Source organism: Peromyscus californicus, unplaced genomic scaffold (assembly GCF_007827085.1).
Source record: "Peromyscus californicus insignis strain IS unplaced genomic scaffold, ASM782708v3 Scaffold_4__1_contigs__length_199733344, whole genome shotgun sequence".
NCBI lineage: Eukaryota > Metazoa > Chordata > Mammalia > Rodentia > Cricetidae > Peromyscus > Peromyscus californicus.
This window is the reverse complement of record NW_026294562.1, coordinates 157,742,221-157,750,981: the sequence shown is the minus strand read 5'-3', so window position 1 is coordinate 157,750,981 and position 8,761 is coordinate 157,742,221. Positions and strand designations below refer to the sequence as shown.

General features: G+C 44.6%; 1 long non-coding RNA gene across 1 annotated transcript; it reads left to right on the top strand.

The window, feature by feature from the left end:
* The first annotated feature begins 795 nt into the window (after nucleotides 1-795).
* LOC128125593 (uncharacterized) lies at nucleotides 796-8,360 on the top strand. Its single transcript, XR_008223202.1, has 2 exons — nucleotides 796-3,064; nucleotides 7,129-8,360. It is a non-coding gene; the product is annotated as an uncharacterized LOC128125593 (long non-coding RNA).
* The last annotated feature ends 401 nt before the right edge of the window (nucleotides 8,361-8,761 follow it).

The following is an 8,761-nucleotide window of genomic DNA, read 5'->3' as shown; positions in this document are numbered from 1 at the left end:
CCTGGCATCCCACACCCTCTGTAAGTCATGCCTTTGGTGTCAACATTTTGACATGAAGATGAGTGGCCACAGGTTAAAGGGGGTCAGGGCAACGAAATCTCTTTCTCTCTCTCTTTTTAATACAATCATATTCTCTTAAACATAGCTTGAACAAATCATCTCTCAAAACACGGAATTTATTTCTCAACTTTGCCTGGAGGTACGAAACAAGAACAGATTTTTTTCCCCCTTCTCTCGCTGGCCCTTGGAGTCTTGACCATGCAGAATGGATGGCTTTAGAACTGTACACGGACAGAAAAATCAATGCGTCATACCAGGAGGCTTCAGGGTTAGGTTCCCATGTCCATGTCAACAAGGCTATTGGCTTTTTTTTTTTTTTTAACGGCCCAAAGTTATCACTTCCCGACTGCTACAGTGGCCACTCTGACTTGTGTGGTCAAATCTTAACAAAAGAATTTCCCTTTGCCCACCACTCTGTGGCAGGGATCTAATTACTACGCAGAGAATTTTTCCAAAGACGACAATCTAAAACAGGCAGGCGGCTCCTGACTGCAGCCGTTCCTGGAGAGAGGACAACTGCTCAGTTACAGAGAGGACCTGGGGGACCCCGGGGCTGGGCCACCACATCTATAGCAAGCTTCAGCTCTCCAGTGAGTTGCTGATACTTCTCCATGCTCGGGAGAGACAGCTTGTTGCCAAAGAGGAAAGCCTGGCTTTTTTTTAAGAGCATGGGTGTGTGTGTGGCGGGGTGTTAGTTAGAATCCGGGGTGGGGGATGGCCGGGACTATGGGAACATCTGCCTGCTTTCCTTCAGTTCTGTTAAGGAGACTTCAATTTGTTAGAATTATGCACATTAGGTGAGCTAGTGTAAATTCTAGTGTCTCTTACTGTTATTACGTTAAAAACTAGAACATCCGGACATGAGTGCTTTGCTAAATCTTTGTTTTACCGAGTTGGGGGACCCTCCCCCCACTCCCAGAGCCCCAACAGCAGTTTCAGGGGCAGCCCAGGATTCTCCCCAGATTGGCTCAGCTTACTGCCTCACGGGAGTCCACACCCTCTCCTGAATGCCCAGTCAGACTGACCCTTTGATCTGGTTTTCTTCATGCCCCCCCCATCCCCCGCCTGCCTTGTCCCTGGGCCGGCCTGTCGGCCGTGACACAGTGCTAACACCCTGGTGCTGGAGGCCACAGTGAGCATTGCTCACTCGCAGCAGGCGGATGAAAAGGCAGTGCAGATGTAATTTGTTTTCAATGGCTGTTTCAAAAGAATAATTGTGGTGACATTGCGGGATCAATATTATAGATTTTTGTTTTCAAGTACACTGTATGTGTGGTGCTAAGGGGAGGCAGGAAATACAGCATTGCAGCCTGAATACAATAAAAATGGATTGAGGTCTGCGGGTATTTGTCGGCTGCTAGCCATCACAGGCTTGGAGCATCATTGGTGGGATTACTGCGTTTGTCCTTTGGAGTGGTATTTCACGGGGAATGTGCGTATTTCCTGTCCTTTTCATCCTTGGCTTCCTGGGGAGGAGAACCTGTTTCCTAAATCTGGGTAAAGTAAATTGGAGATGAGACTCCCTAGCTGGGAGGTGGCTTTGCTTGCTGACAAGTGGAAGTGGCCAGGGGAGGTACAGTACCTGTGCTGGACCTGAGATGCTGTTTGTGCTGGAGCAGAGATGCAAGACCTACTGCAGGAGCTGGACATTTTTCATAGAATCCCATACTTCCTAATTCAGGTTGGGTTTTGAGGATTTCAACAGACATTTATTTCTCCTGCTCTTCTTGTGGGGATTTGGTTTGATATTTTGAGATAGGGTCTCCCTATGCAGTCTAGTGTGACATCACACTTGTGGTCCTCCTGCCTCAGCCTCCTGTGTTCTGGGATGACAGGTGTGTGCTACCAAGGACTTTGGAAAGACAGCTTCTCTCTCTCTGTACATGTTTATGCATTTCAGAGGACAGACACAGACCTCTGTGATCATGGGAGTGAGCCTCTAGCGTCCCCAGGCCATGCCCTGGGCTTCAGAGAGCGGCCCTGCTTGTTCTTTAGAGCAGCATTCTGCTTGGGAAGCTAGTGTGAACCCTGAAACTGTTGCTTTAAAAATCCTAGGAGGTGATTGAAGTCTCTGGAATTAAGGTGGGTTTTCTGAGTTGGGGTAACTAGACAAAATGTGTAGATCCCAGGGTGAAAATTATATGAACAAAGAATTCGTAATAAAGCTGAATAAATGTAATGAGATGTGAAGGAGAGCATGGTGTGCGCTCTCGTCCCTGTCTTTTGCAATTAGCCCTTGAAGGAAATGGAAATCCCAGCAAAACACCTTTCACTTGCCTTCAGATTGTAAAGGCAAATGAGGTGCTTGGGGATGAGAGCATGGCTGGGTGCACAGCAGGTTTCAGAGGGACATTCAGAAACTGAGAGCTGAACATTTGGCCCTACAAATTCATGTGGCAGATTGAGAAACTGAGGCACAGTCATTCCTAGGGCCCTGTCCTGTCCCTGAGTGAGTTTGAAGAGACTGTATTTGATTCACAATGCAGAGCTCCCTACAGTCCTTAAACTTGGCTCTGGTTTGAATGCACCATGTCCTTGGGTTTAACTACCTGCAAACCTGCAAACAGAGAGTATTTGGGGAAAGAAATTAAATCTTAACCAAACATGGATGAGTTATTCTTTTATCTTCCGTTTTCCGAACTGTATAGTGTAAAACCACCTTTACAATGTTTGTATTGCAATAGGAATTATAAGCAATCCAGGATGACTAAAAATGCTCAGGATTTAAGATGAGAGCTCCATGCCATTTTAGACAAGAGATTCAGGCATTCTTCTATGGAGTTGCTGCCTGTGGAGGGTTCTAGAACAAGACACCAATGGCTAACTGTGATTTGCAAGTCATGATATCTTATCTTGTTTATCGTTTTTATTTTTAAATTTTTTATGTGTATGAGCATTTGCCTGCATGTAAATATGTGAGCCACATGCATGCAACATCCATGGAGGCCAGAAGAGGATGCTGGATGCCCTGCAACTGGAAGAATGGATGATTATGAGTTGACAGGTGAGTGTTGGGAACTGAATCCTGGTCCTCTGCCAGAGCAGAAAACTTAATAGCTGAGCCAACTCTCTACCCCCCGCCCCCATTTTATTTTTTTTTAAGGTAAGGTAAAATATTAATTGTACAAACCTGAGTATATCTCTACATTTCTTGGAAGAGTTGGAAGATTCAGCAACAGGGAACCCACACCCTGTGTGGTTTCTGGCTGCATGGAACCTCTGGAACCTCTGCACCTGCTTCACTGCGTGTGGGGCTCTCTTCCACACTCATACCCAGGCCCATACTGTTAGAACTTGTTGGTCTTGTTCTAGGCCATGTGCATCATTCAACCTGGGAGACTACTCTAGGCTGACACATTCACCATTTAGCAGAGTAGGGAATGACAGGGGCGCCTTTCCCCTGTAGTTGGGTTATCCTTGGTCCTACTAGACACAGAATATGATTAGTACCTACAAACTGACTGGTACACGATCCCCACACGTGTGTGTTCTGTGTGTACCTGTGGTACACAAAATATGTGGAAAAAACTTTAAAAAAAGGAAAAAAACAAAAGCACCTGTGCCTTTCAACATAGATGTTTATATTTGCATTTTCTTAGGATTTATTTGAATAAACACTCTTGAAGTGTCTTGTCTGAGAATCAGGAAAGGAAGAAAAATCCTTTTCTTAGTTCACAAACAGGAAGAAACAGATTAACTACTTGAGATGTAAAGTCAGGTGATGTTGCCTTGGTTAGGCAGGAATCTACCAAACAAGGAAATCACCAGTCAAGAAAAATGCCCACAGAAGACAAAAGTCAATGCTGAAAGCTGTGTGTTAGGTTTACTATTTGTGGAGGTCCCAGAACCTAGTCAGTCTTACATCTATTTGTATAAATTGACTTTTTTTTTTAAATGTTTTGTTGGTTTTTATTAGTCAGAGTCTTGCTGTGTAGTCCAGGCTGGCCTTGAACTCACAGAGGTCCATCTGCTTCTGCCTCCCAAGTATTGGGGTTAAGTGTGTGTGCCGCCACTGCTGGTAGCACTTGATTCACAAATTTAACAGGCATTTATTATCATGTAGAAGTATGGGGTATTGTGCCATGTGCTGCATTATAACAATAAGCAAAGCAGATGTCAACTAAATTGTGACACAGATGTTTTGTTTCAATTGATAGGGGCTATGGCAGAAGCAGGGCAGTGGCACAGCCCAAGCAGCAGCACTCTGATAAAGTCTGGGACTGAAGAAGGCATTTTGTCTAAAGGTTGAAGGATAAATAGAGAACAGAACTGCCTTTGTGGTAGGGTGTGCATGAGCAAAGGTTCTGAGGCCAGAGAACAACCTGCCTAGAACACCCAAGAAAGGCCAGGGCCGCAGAAATAGTGGGTTCGAGGGGAGAGGCATGTAAAACTAAGGGACAGAGATGGATTGGTGGGTGCTAGACCAAGAAGAACCTAATGGTCCTGTAGGACCTTTGTCTTTTGTTCTAAATGGGATAGGAGCTGCTGTGCATGCATGAGTGTGTGTGTGTGTGTGTGTGTGTGTGTGTGTGTGTGTGTGTGTGTGTGTAGTGTGTGTGTGTTTATGTGTGTATGTGTGTGGTATGTGATGCCCATGATGGATTGGATTCTGAGCCTTAGAGGTTGTGTGTGGAATGTTCAATGGGGAACACTATTAGGGACAAGACCTTGGAAGAGTAAGCTTCACCATGATGAAGTCACAAGTGAGGCTATGAAAAACCCCATGGAACATGCTGGAGCCTGGCAGGCTACTGAGAAGTTCAGTACTAAGGTGCGGTCATGGGAGTCTGAGCCTCACACCTCTAGCTTCCAGGTCTCATCAGCCATCCTTGAGTGTGAGCTGCCAATGTGGAGAAGGTGTGATCTTTAAGTCTCCTCTTTAGTCAAAAATTATTTTCAAAGAGGGATTTAGCTGAAAGCTGCAAGCCACCGAAACTCTCCCGAGTTGGAATGGTTAATACACATGGGCCAGACAGCCCACTCCTTAGCTTCGTTTCTCATGACTGTCTTTGAATTCTAGGATCCTGGCTGGTTCCCTTGCCAGGGAGACTTCTAAAGATACAGTCAATGAAGCTGTTCTTTTGACTACATCTGTTCTCCATGGTCCATATCTTCTAGTATCTACGATTCTCCATGTCCTTAGCTATTACTCCTATTGCTCTGAGGAGCTCATGTGATTTGGTGACCTAGCCTTTTTTTTTTTACTATGTCCTTTTCTAGTCATGGCTACAGATGGTATTCATCTCTTCTGAGGACTGGACACTGATTACGTGATGCCCTGGGTCACCAGATAGCTCCCCCTATTATATGACTTCCAATTTCTTTCCTCTCTTGTTCCTCTCCAGACTCTTCGTATAAGAACCGCAAGTGAACAGGTTGTAGATAAAAATACAATGGCACTCTTACCATTGATGGGCGAGTTCCTGTTCTGGGAAGTAGGATCTTTAGGTCCCCAGAGCTTGGAGGTCACAGAGATGGAAAGTGCAAATGCCTCAACTGGGTCACCAGGAGGGATGGTCAGTGGGGCCACTCCTTCTTGCACCCCTCTAATTCTGACTCATGTCTTCTGCCAGGTGGGGACACTGAATCATTATTTCTATTGCATTGGAGTATATCGTGAGTCCTGGAGAAATCTCTACTAGTATTTTGGAGTTTTATCTCCAGGTTGGTGACAGAGAGGGATCTCCCAAGGGCCCTTTTATCACTCTACCAAGCTAGTAGCTTCATTTGGAGTGTGGATAATGACAGAATCAGTGGATTTCATAGTCATTTCCCCACAGTCACAGAATCTGCCCATACAATACAGCACTAGGTAGGATTTATCTAATTTTGATGGAAGTTCTTAGAAATGCTAGCAAAAACCCTATAGGTAGAAAAGTGGGACAGAATCTAGACCCTTTCCAAGATGGAAGTGGTCCACTGTAGTCAAGTTGTCTTCTGGAGGGAGGGAGCCCTGTTGTGGTCTCTGTAACTCACAAGCTGGGCATTTGACAGTGGTAGTGGCTACCTTAGCCATAGAGAATAAAAGGCCATGACCCTGGATCCATGCCTAACGTCTGTTACCATGTACCTGCCCTATCTGTGTGGTCATCGTGCCCATGACGGGCTGGCTGGTGCTATCTGTCTACCATTCTTCATCCTTTATTCCTTCTTAGAAGGCAGAGGCTCACTCAGCACTCAGTATTGTGCAACACCAACATCATTTCACTCTGTATTCTGTTATCGGTCCACCTGAAATCTTTCCCAGATCTTCTCGTCTAAGTTCTCTCTTTGTCTACCATTCTCCTCCCAGGCTTCCTGACCAACAGGCCAAGCCATTTTCCACGATCCTGTTGAGTTCTTCATGTCAGCACACTTCTTCTTCTGTTCAGAGTGAAGTCAGCTTCTTCATCCGAAGCCCCGGCTTGTGGGAGGAATTGTCCTTAATCGTCGTCTTTCAAGCTGGTGGCTATGTGAAACTGTGGGGTAAACTGGTCTGGTTGATGCTTAGATTCACATGCTAAGCCAAGAGCCAGGCTTAGCCTTTCCTTCTCCCAGAAGCTTATCATAAAGGTCTCTGTGTCTATAGTTATGAGCTAAGAGAACAGGCTACTGTGGCAAGTGAGTGCTGTGGAAGTCTGGTCTCCCAGTTCAAGCGGTTAACTTGTCCTCTGTGGCCCTAGTCCTGTGAGGCCTCTAAGAAATCTGTCTCACAACTTCTGGAGAACTTTTGGAACTGCCTGACTGTATGACTTAAGGTTTTTACAAAACCCAGTTCCAGTGAGGTCTCTGATCATGGAATTGATGTTCTTCACATAGCCAATTCATTTAGACCTGGGTATACCACAACCTGTTTTGAATGATTGATTGATTTTGGTGAGGGCCAAACTCAGGGCCTTGGTCATGCTAGGCAAAAATTCTGCCACTGAGTTACAGCTCCACCCTGATTTATTCTTATGTGATGTTTAATTCTTTACTGCATAAACCCTACATAGTGTTTCCCCACTCGGTGAAATCTTTGTGCACGGAGTTACAAGGAATTGCTTGAGTCCTTGTCCTGATGTGGATCTAATCTCTTTCTCTCTCAAGACTGCAGCATGTTCTTGTCACTCAACACATGAAGTGGAACAACATTCTAAGTGAGGACCTGCTACCTCCAGAACCTGCAAGGGCGACTCTGACTATGAGGACCAGTTGCCTCCAGCACCCACAGGGAAGACTCTGACCAAAAGCTTCCTCTGCATTTGTCAGAAAGGAGACACCATCACATGCCCTTTGGATTGGGATACCCTGGTGTGTCTTTGACTTTGGACCCTTAAACATCATTTATTTGGTTTATCTCTGAGTATCTTGAGGGCTTATTTTATGTTCAGGAGGGTTTGAATCTCTTCAAGTTTGTCCATGCTCATCCTTCACAGTCTGTTGTAGTTTTGTTTAGTCTGGTGACTCAATAGAACATGATAGATTCCTACATTTTCCATTGTTACATAGATACGGTCTTGGATGGCTGCAGGAGCAGAGATCAGAGACCTTCATGTCACCTTCTGTACTGTGAGAGTTTTCACCCAAGTCTCTAATTTTGAAAGTTACCAAGTTTCATGTACATCCATCCTACTGATATTATTTGTGATCTTGGAAAGGATTACTCAATGAGTCTTGTGAAAGGAGTATCTGAGACAAGAGTCTACATTATACCCCCGGCCTCCAGCTACACATGTGCCACTTGTTTCTCTAGAAAACAGGAAAGGGGGAATGTTGAGAAGAAATTTGGGAACAAAAAAGGATGAGTTGTTCTTGGCTCCAGATCTGCAAAGGCTGTAGAAAGTTTGATGAAGTAGCCTAGGTTTTCACAATGCATGGGACACACAGATGATCCTAAATAGTATAAACATGTTATATTTATTAATTTACATACAGTACATTAAACTATATGGAAACTATTCTTTTACCAAGTCAATATGTTTGAATATTTGTTAGGGTTAAAAAATGGATAGATTGAAGCCTTTTGGGGTCAGAGTTAGAATAAAAGTAATTCCTCATACACATACAGCTTAAAATTCGGCTGCCTTTTGCATGGTCTCCCTCAGATTCTGAGGCTGGCATGGGTCCTATATCCTGACTCAAGAATTGTGGGGAGCTCTCTGCAGAGTAATGGCTGAGTTTTCCCCTGGTAGCTCTCCAGCCTCATTCTCACTTTGGATATGACATGACCTCCATCTTTGGGGTTCTCACCAATATGTATAACTGCATGAGCTGCGGAATGAGGGAATCACCTAAATCTTCCCAGTCTCTAGAGAAATAAAATACACAGTGTGACTTCACCCACTGGTCTTAAAACGTTTAATTTATGTGTAGTAGCAAATATGTTCTAAGGCATTTATTCAACAATACATAAGACAGAAGTTATGATCAGGCAAAATGAAAAATATTTTTATTTGTTCAGTGGACTTCCAAGTTTGTATTTTGTCAACACTTTTTCTGACTTAGAAGCAGTGGAGAAGGAGCCCTTTCATCCAAAGCTTTGTGGGGGAAGTACTTACAGTTTTGTGATGGAAGGAAAGAGCCCTGGTGTAGTGCTGGGGTGGTGAGAGACACACAGACCATGCATGCTTTGGAGGCTGGAGACGTGACTTGTGGGTTAAGATAATTTGCTCTTGTAGAATACTTAGGTTGCTTCCCAGCACGCACATGGCAACTCATAACCACCTCTAACTCTAGTCCC